Source organism: Anarrhichthys ocellatus, unplaced genomic scaffold (assembly GCF_004355925.1).
Source record: "Anarrhichthys ocellatus isolate YVR2014 unplaced genomic scaffold, GSC_Weel_1.0 scaffold1, whole genome shotgun sequence".
NCBI classification, from domain to species: domain Eukaryota; kingdom Metazoa; phylum Chordata; class Actinopteri; order Perciformes; family Anarhichadidae; genus Anarrhichthys; species Anarrhichthys ocellatus.
In genome coordinates this window covers 765,352-776,105 of record NW_022280031.1, presented here as the reverse complement: position 1 = coordinate 776,105, position 10,754 = coordinate 765,352, and positions in this window count along the sequence as shown.

Below are 10,754 nucleotides of genomic sequence, written 5' to 3'. Positions count from 1 at the left end.
AAAAAAAACTTTAAATTTGCTGTTATTTTCTGACTAGCAGTCCAAAACCCAAAGATAATTAATTAATAATGATATGTATAAAACAGGAAAAAGCGGCAAATCCTGACATTTGAGCAGTAATTTCCTGTAACAATACAATACAGTGGATGAAGTGGCACCATGCCGTGTGCAAGTTTTAGAATTTAGCTGCAAATTCTGTCGTTGCCACAACATTTCCACTCAATAAAACGACTTCTATATGAAAGAATATTTTATTTGTGATTTTAAGCTGAATAGGGAACACCACTGCACTCAGTCAGCTCTAACACATGTATCAAGCCATATGCAAGCTCATACCTAACATATAATGAGAAATCCAAAACCCTGGAAAAAGCACCCCACATCCAACATGAAGACTGCAAACGGGTTACCACACACCAGTCGACCACAATTATTTTCTCATTCCTTTTTCTGTTTATGTTGAAACTCACAGAGCTGAAATTATGCCAGTTGGAAACATTGCCCATAACTAATTTTTCTATCCTCTTGGTCAAGCAGTACGAGTGTGATTAACCCACTAGAGCTGAACTGATACAGATTGTTGATAGCTTGTACTGTAACACACCCAATCTGTCAGTGAGTGATAAACAGGGGGCGTTTGAAGTTTTTTTTTCTCTTTGATTATAACATTGTATCGATAAAATTCCAAATCTAGAGGATTATGATTTAGTATAGGTGATTCCGATTGGATTTGGAAGCACTTTAGATGAGTCAGCGGCAAAGTAATCAGGCTTTGTCTGTATCTCTCAGCTTCCAGGGTATCACTGTTGAACGAAAACACGCCAAATGTTGCCGTGATTCTTCCAGTAGACTATTGCGGACCATTTTCCCTCGTTGCAGCCGCCTGCTGTTTGACAGTTTTACTCCATTTGGCTGCTACTCAAGTGTACATCTCAACATTCTATTTACCACCAACTTCATGAAGCACTGGGACCTTTTATGATCCCAGCCAAGCTGAGACACAGACCTATACACCAGCACACACACACACACACACACACACACACACACAGTCCACCTGGACGCATTTTTACCATTATCCAGTTCATGATTATCTTTTCCATTGTGGTAAACCAGTTCTGAACAGCTATATGGATACATACACACACGTATGGCTCAGATACAAACTATATGTACTGTATATATTCACACAGTGTATAAGCAGACAACTTTATGAAACACACACACGTGATCCTGGTCCCTCCTGGGTGTCTGTGACTGGGGTATAGGACAGTCTCCATACATCAGTGGAGGCTATATGAATGGAACAATTGCATGTGCGCTGGCAGCACAGACGCAGTCACATCTCATTAGCTTAACGGGATACCCGAAAGGTTCTGACAGCGTCCTGGCTGTGATTGGTGTGGCCCGGGGTGATGGGGACATACCTGTGGCTGTCATGTGTACTCTGTGGGCACGTGGTGAAGACTAAGCACACGTAGCAGCCGAGGCCTGGCAGCGACGGCAAGATTCTGGGTGTCCACACGCAGCTGCCGCCTCACCATACACGTCTTCTGCAATAATGGAACTCGCTCTCACTTTTTTGTTGTTTTTTTAATTCTTACTCTCACCGTCTCATGCCCTCTCTTACTCTCCCCTTCCCACACACACACACGCTCACATTACACAGACATGAGGGGAAACTGTGGGTGATTCTGTGTACCGCTGTGCCATGATGAGCTCAGTGCTAACTTTGAATGCTAACCAAGAATCAATTTGGAGTGGATTTGTTATTTTGAGTGTGTTCACCTGACTTCATGGTTTAAATTCAGAGAGTACTTAGTCTTTAAAGCAATAGTTTGACAGTTTGGAAAATAGCAGTCGCTTTCTTGCTGAGAGTTAGATGAGGGGGTCGATAGCACTGTAATGTTTTGTCTGGTAAATATTACCACCAGCTGCTTAGCTTAGCTTAGCTTTGGGTAGAGATGGAAAAATGAAGTAAAGAGCTAGCCTAGGTCTGTCGGAAGGTAACAAAATCCACCTTCCCGCACCTCTAAAGCTCACGAAAATTACCCGTTATATCTTGTTCATTTAATACGTACAAAAACTGTGGTGTAAAAATGACACGTGGTTTTACGGGGGGTTATGTGCCTGAGTTCTTCTAGTATACCTATTCCTTTTTTGAGCTTCATTTCTCTGTCACGTTGTCTGAAAACTGCTGTTCTTATGCTCTTAAAAATTTAGGATGTGTCATTGTCGGCACATCCATGTGTCGAGTTCAGGACAACTCACAATTCTTCAATGATGTGCTGAAAATGAGCTTTCAGGCGGCAGCGTTTTTTATTCAGTCCCCTCTATAGATGTCTCCCTGAGGGGTCTTTGGAAGAACACATGTTTTTAATAAGGGTCTTTACGTCTGGCCTTGCATAAATGTTTAGCAGCGTTCCTTCTGGGAACTGGGGCCTGTCTTTACAGCAGAGGCTAATCAGCTGTAAATTCTGTTTTAAAAAGGAAAAGGAAGGGCATGGAAGGAGTTAATCTCCAAGGCCCATTGACCCCTCTGTCTCACCCTTTATTCACTCTCTCTCTCTCCATCTCTCTCTCTCAAGCACAGATGCACATATAGTGCATAAACTCCCCCCTCCAGAGAGTTAAAGGAGGGGATGAAAACAAAAAGAAAAGAGAGAGAAGAAAAGCCAGAGGCTTTGACAAATGATCCAATAAACGGGTAGGGAGATTACAGGCTGGATGCCCACTGGGAGAGGAAGTGGGGCAGTAAATATTTTTTAAAAGCTGTCAATAAATGTCTAGCGTTGAATTGAGAGAAGTATCCACGGTCAGAGCCAAAGGAGATTGGGTTGTGGGAGCTGTTGGTTAATAGTCTATGGGCTGAGAGCCATTTAAGTGCCAAAATAATGTTTGAAAGAAACTGCTGCTGTTTGAGACAGAAACATGAAAGATTTATACCAGAATCAAAATCACCGTTTGACATGTGCAATACATCCATCCTTCCATTCCCCTCCCTGGAGCCGAGCCCAGCTGACATTTAGAGGTCAATTAAATGAAAATCAATCTTCATGCTGTCAAGATTGTGAAAGGCAAGTTCCCAAAAATGTAATTTATGATGTATCAATAAGATTAAGATCATATGCAACTGTCTTTCTGTATTTCTTTTGGAGATGAATACACTTACGCTTATCAAATATCAATTTATTCATTAAGTGTGTGGCACTTCTTTAGAAAAACAGAAAATAGGATACCTGTTTGGGATGAGAGTTCAAGATTGATAACATCCTCTCCTGATAAATCCATTGCTTAGTTTCTTTCTTCAGGCAGGTTCAAATTGTGTAAGATGGAGTAAAATAAGAGTTGTTTTCTCGTTTCTTTGGATTGAATCCAATAAACAAACAATGAAAACATGCACGGACAGCACAGGCCCCAGTTAGCAGCACAGTAAACACAGTATAGGCTATAGGTAATCAAATGTGAGGAATATAAGATAGCAGTGTTACTTCGACCGGCTCTCAGAGTTTCCGCAGTTTGGCTGAATTTCGCATATATATTCTCGCCCTGCTGTTTGTAGTTGACAGTAAATTTAGATTGTATGGACCAAGAAGATATAAAATGCTGAACCTTATTTCTTTGGAGTATGTAGCCAGATCTTACACACTGCACCTTTAACAAGTGATGATAGAGAGACTATTATCACTAGCTCTGCCTCCGCCGTTGACGGGGGAGTTTGTCAAAGCTCCATAAAGATCACTGACACCATGTCTCACTTTCCCACACCTTTCAACCTCGCTTGTTACCCTGCAGCCCAATTAAAGCTGATTTAAGGGTTCACCTGTGTGCCTATTGGCAAATGCTACCCTCAGGGCGGCGCATCCGCATGATTGATGGGTTGATTAGATAAATGACAGACAGCCACAGGACTCACCTGTGGTCGCCTGTTTTAGTTCTCCAACTCTGATTGGTTCATTTTTTTGGTCAAGGCAGATCCTCCAGAAACCTCTAAAAAATAAGGTCAGCCTGACAACAAGATCACAGTGAAGAAAGACAGAGTTGTAATGGCAATCTTACATGGCTTTGTTCCAATAAAAAGACTTCGGTCTTTACAGTGTGTAATGATGACATTGTTACCTTTTGAACCACATTGTTGTAATTATCAGCGGTATTATTCTTGACAGGTCTAATTTGCTTCTATTAGCATATTGAATGTCATATTGTCCTTAAACTGACACTGGATAATTGCTGGATTTGCAAACAGTTGGCTGTTAAAAGGCCTCATGTAACTTGTAGATTGGGTGAAGAAATAAATCTTGGTGTAAAATTAAACAATAACTACGTGTTTTAAATACTAACTGAGCATTTAACCTATTGCCGCTTATTTATCTTGTTAATAACAACTATAGGAAATTGAATTATTTCAGACCTCTAAGTCATCAGACATAACAGTAAGAAAACATGGATTTAATTCCCCTTTATTCCTTCACCCACCGGTGTGCTCACTTAGTCAAAGATCTTCATTGGTGTTCATACTATAAAAATAAAAACTCTTTTTGACAATATCAAGTGTCATCTTTGTGATCATTGCTACCTTAATATGTGTGGTCTCTTTTATACACACACACACACAGGCACACACATACACACACACACACACACACAGGCTCAAGCACAACCACAGACACGACAGAAGGCCCTGCAGATATGAGAGAAGTTCCAGGATATGGATACTTTCTTTAACACCTTCCTCCTCACCCTTGGTACAGATCCTCTTGAGTTTCTGTTTGGTAAGTAGAGAGAACATCCTCGAGTCGCTCCTGTTCTCTGCTCCCCAGCTGGTTTCCCGTCCCGCGGATAATATTTCACTGATCCGCTGACACTCTGCGCCGCTGCTGCCAAGGCGTGGTGGCCAAAGGTTCAAGACCTCTAAGCCAATTAAACGCAGCGCATGATAACAAGCTTGTCCACTGTATGAGGTGTTAACATTTCAACCCTGTTGCTGAACGTGCTGCTATGGAAAAGTGCATGTAAAGTCCTGCATTAAATTAACTAATTTAAGACCAAGTCTTGATTAATTAGAAAAACTAAAATATTTTTTTATTTACTAGTTATTCAGTGAACGTTATAAAGTAAAGGTAGCTTCTCTTGAAATATCAACAAATTAATTTTAGAAGGTTTTTCTTCAAATAGATAAAGCATTTTGCAGCAATACCTTCTGAATTTAAAAGATAATTATTTGTCTGAAGAATTTTGTGAAATTAAGGAGAAATAATAAGTGAATTTCCTCCCAATATTAGCCAGTTCACCTTGGCCCAATGCGCTGTTAAAGTAGCAGGCTTACCTGGTCGGCCTTAAGACAGCATTGGCTGATGAATGCCACTCTTAATCATTCTTCAATCCTCCGCACCGTTTTGTGTTTAAGTTTGCCTAACTGAGCCAGAGACCAAGGTTCAAACCTCTCTGACGTTTATGCAGCTGCCCTTGAAGCAGAAGCAGCAGCTACCAAACAGACATCACCTCCAATCATCATCACAACCTCTGAGCCCTCCGTGAACAAGCCGGCCGTCTCAAGGTCTCACGTTTCACCTCCAAAACTCTTCAAAACCCCACCGGCCTCACCAGTGTTCCCTCAGATTCCCATTCACTCAGACCTGCAGCATCTAAAATGCATATCCTCTCACCCTAACGATGATTGAAAATCAGAGAGCGGAACAAAAAAATCACTGCATCTTTTTCAAGCCATTATCTTTTTTTGACGGGCAATTGACTTTGGGAGCGGGGGGGGGGGGGGGGAGTTTGTCTGTGCTTGCCAGTAAGAGCTCCAGGGCCTCCTGCCCTGTTCTGCTGTGATGCCTGCGTGCTGAGTTTGGCTTGGCTAGAGTCTCTGCACTTGATGGTTTATTCATATTCAGCGGTGCGGGACGCTGTGCCATGAGGTTCTTCTCACACTCAATATGTCTGCGAAGGAGTAACAGAAAGGAGGTCTGACTCCCAGTTTTGCTGTACGGGCGTTTCAAATGTTTTGCTCTCATTTTAAAGATTGGAACAGCGATCAGTTTCAAAGTCGACCAACACCACAGACTTTCTCTCTTTCTCCCCTGAAGGGCAGATGATTTACAGCTGTCAAACAGGGATTTGTTTATTTCTCTGTTGATTCTAAGCTATTTATGTTTGTTTTATTTTCCTCATTTCCATTATTTTCGATTATTATAGCGTCATCTGCTTCAGCGTAGTTTAGTGTCTATCCTTCATTATCATCAACTAACTGAATTCCTATGGGTTTTTTTGAGCTTCTAAGAGAAAAATAATTGATAACAAATAAAGCTCATGTCCATCTTACATCACGGAGCCGACACTGAAAACAGGAAAAATGTATGCTTTGTATGTATTCCAGCCTCCCCTGCAGTCATCACCCATTCCCACAAATACATAGTGCACTTGTACCTGCACACGCACAAACTGCATATGAACACACAAACAGGTAAACGCCACCACTACTGAAATGCCCGATCTCTGCCCAGTCATTGTGTCCATGGCTCCTGTTCATCAATTAACAAGCCACTTGCTATTCAAAAACAAACAACATCAACTTCCCCTGAAAAGCCCAGTCAAAACAAGCAGCAAAGGCTGGCTTGTCCACTTAATCAAAGCCAGATGTCTCCTCAAAAACTATTTCTCTCCTTCCTCACTGCACCCCTTTATCCAATCGCTCATTCTCCCGTTCTCTTCCCCCCACATTCCCTTTCCTGTCTGCGTAGACGGCTGGTCCTCAGCAGTCGTGATTTGGCTCTCTTGTCGGCTCTCCGTCTGTCTCTCTGTCTTCTGTCTCTCTTTCTCTCCCCTTCGTTCTTTTTTTGTTTCTAGAGTCAGTGTCTTGTCAAGCAGGCATGGACCCACGCTGACCCTCCGCAGCATTCACAATCATTCAAGGTGAAAAATTAGACCCACATGGCAGACGCTTCAAAAGAAGTGCCTCTTGCAGAATAACTTCCAGTTGATCGGCCTGCCCATTTGATGTAATGGCGATTTTTGAAATACATGCCACAGCCTGTCTGTCTAGCTAAGAGCTCTAGACTCCTTTCTGTTTACTTTAGCATGAGCCATGTCCCTTTAGTTACAGCTCTTTGAAGAGAGCAGCCTTGTGGCTGTCGACACACCATTCTCAGTTCGTCGGAGCCGGAGCCAGGCACAGAGTGAACGCTAATTTACTTTTCCACCTCAGTGCCGAGAGAAAACACCCTTTCCCAGAGATGCTAAACAATACAGGCAGTGCTGTTCTGCTAACTGCTCTTCGGGGGGGGCCTCTGGAGCTTGCCGACCTACTGCTGCTGCTTTCAGCATGGCTATCTTGCTCAGCCTCTTTAATCTGAGAAGCAAATAGCCCCCAGTGTTGTCCTTAGAGCTCAGGCACAACTCTGGGAGGCTCAATGGGTCCGTGGAGAGTAGCAACAAAAGCACAGGTCGGTGTGTTTGAAGTCTGCCTTGGGATTGGCACTAATTTACTGGCTCTTTACCCTCTTTGTACTTTTGAACTTTTTGAATTGCATTATGTTGTAATGCATTACAGAATTAGCTGTGATTTATTCTGCTCAGGAAAAACAGGAACTGCTTTGTCAAAAACGTCAAATGTTCTGCTCTTAGATGAATATTCCTCAGAGTAATTCATTACGGAAACCACAGAGTGTTTAACAAAATCTGAAATTTCCTCATTTTCTTCCTTCTTTTCTTTACAGTAGCAAATCACAACAATTACTCATTTAGTAAGGGCCTTAAGTTTAGAAACATAAGCAAGGGTTTAAAGCAGATTGGTGAAACTCTACTTCAGCACACTCATCACCGGGCCAGTGTTAGTTTAGTTTTGTGCAATAGGCATAATCATGAACAATAGCTTCATAATAATAATAGCTTCTTTTTACATTTTCAAAGTAGCACGGGTCACGTGTGCCCTCCACTTATTTTTTTAACTTACTGTACCATTAAAATGAATGTTGTCTACAATACTTTACCAGTGTTGGCCTTGGAAAAGGAAACAGGCTGATGGAGCCCATTTCAAATACAAGCAGATTGGCTTCCCTCAGCCTATTCCTCTATCATTTCCAGACTTTGTTTTTTCTCTGCAAAGCATAACAACCATCACATTTTCAGAAACCCAACCATTCTGTGCAAAACTGTATGGAAACATTGTCAGAATCAGCTAATCCAAACTATAACTTCATCTAGTATTCATGTTTCAATTTTTGTGTATTTTAATCCTCACAGTTGTGCAAAAACGAAATAAAACCATCATCTGAATTAACATAATTGCATATACAAACTCAAAATTGTGGTCTACTGATGAGTATTCCTTCACAACCACACTGTCCCTAATCCTTGCTCTTATCAGGCTGACTTGCTGACTGTGGACAGTGCTTCACTGGGATTGAGGGGATGGAGGAAGGGGCGGCAGATTCTTGAAGGGGACACTTGAGGGAAGGAAAGGGGGTCTCATTGCGAGAGATCAGCTTGTGTAAACATTCAGGTTAATGAAGCTCAGTGGGCCTAATCCTCAGCCCTCTTTCTCACTCTCCCTCGCCCTGGCCTCAAACCCCTTCACCCCTCCCCGGGACCTCCCCCCCCCCCCCCCCCCCCCGGTTTCCACCATAATCCCTTGCAGGAGCGGGCACTGTCAATCAAAAGGACCCAGGGGAAGGAGAACAGGGTGAGACGTGTGCATGTGTGTGTGTGTGATAGTATATGTGTGTTTGCATACAGTGCATTTGGGATTGGATATTGTGGCCACAAACTGCAAGCATCACGTACCTGTGCACACGCATGCGGGTGCACAGCGCCTTGAGGTCGGAGTCTGTTGGGGTATTTCCATTGAGGAAGCCGCGCCGCTTCAAACCATATGAGTGGAGAAAGTGGAAGCTCTGGGTCCAGACCTGGACTTGGGGGTAATAAGCAACACATGAACCATATATGACGAAGCGGAAACGGGATGAAGGAGCAAAGAGGGGGAGGACGGGAAGGCAGGTTTCCAGTCTAAGCTCTCCAAACACTGACATCACACATTGTGGTCAGGCTATCAGACGAAACACACAGAGCTTGAGGATATGTTTTTATACCCTGAGACAACACCACATGATCATAATATATTGGGCCTGTGTTGCAGTAATGTGGAATAGCTGCTCCTTAATGTGAAAATAACATTTAGGCTACAAGTTTGACAAACAATAAACTCGGGAGGGGATTCAGCCTTTCCCAAAACAGAGGAAACATTGTAAGGAATGAACTGGAACGGGGCGTTAGTCTACTTTAGTCTACTTTAATAAAAGCTGCAATCATTAGCATGTCCGGCTAACTAGCTTATTGCTAACGGTTATAGCGAAGCATTACTACTGCCATGAGTTGGTATATCATCAAGTCATCGGTTTGTGGGGTAGCAGGTTAGGTCCTTACACGTCATGTAGAATTCCCCCACTGTTTGAAAGCTCCTCTTGGATGCTATCGTTGAGAGCTCTGTCATTTTCTTTTTTGTTTCAGCAACCCTAGCCAAAGTTACCCAAGATAGTTTACGTTTGCCAAACACATTGGTTGGTCCTCATCCTGTTGTCTTGTAATATTAAATGTGAAAACTACTGTTCATTACGAACAGGTATGTCAGCTAAGGCAGGGTTATGTTAGAACCATCTGATTTATATTTTTCTTCATCTCTTTATAATAATAGCTCTACACTGAAACACAAGAACAATGCTGCTCCTTCATATCTTCGACATGGATCATTAAATGTAACTGTGAGGATGCTGACTCTACTAGCGGGGCACGCAGCTTCAGCCTTTTAGCAATATATCATTTATGTAGTCATGAAGTCCATATTTGATATCACATTTACAGGGTTCTGATACAAGTGAGCTGGAAACATATAAAAAGCCAGCTGATGACAGCATCATGAATCTGATGTTAGCTTCATGAGTTAACTAGCTACGCCTGATAAATCTGCCAGCAACAGTTTCTATTTCAGCCGGCATCGATGGGCGCACGCTCTAAATGATAAGGAAAGCTTATTTTACTAAATGATTATACATTGGTAACACTTTATAATATGGTACACAAAAATAGTAGTTACTATAGGTTGCTAAACATTTTGCAAGAGGCAAAACTTCCCATCCGTAACATTGTAAACTGTATGTGTCATGTGAGAGCAAAATGCTTGACAAGCTAGCAACTGTAACGAGGGGGTGCTCTGAAAATGCTACCTGTTAAGTGCCACTGAGAGTTTCCATAAGCAACCATGTTTCTTCCTCAGTTACAGAATTTGCCCTGAGGAGCTGTAAACAGTGTTAACTAACTAACACCTTCCCTCCCGCCCTGTCCTGAGCCGTTACAAACCATCTGGGTATAGTGGCCACTAAAGGACATCATGAAACAGATACCCGAGAACAAGAGCAGCGTAAAGTTGTTGGTGTGTGGGTTTATACAGTATGTGCAGCACCTTGTGTGTGGATGGATGTTGTTTTTACTTCCACCTAGGCCAACTCCCTGTACTGTCTTCACAGCAACAATACCATCACAGCCCTAGGACAGAGCATGAACTCCACTATTGCCATATCTGTTCCAGCTCTACATCAGGAAGGGGATGAGTAAATATTCACTGCAATGTTGTTGTTTTTTTTCAAAGTTTCAAAGTGTGTTTGAAGATGAGACATTCAGTACCATTAAATGATCTTAAATGCTTAATATAGATTTAATAAGTGCTCTGCTTTTACACAATAACACATGGACCAATTCAA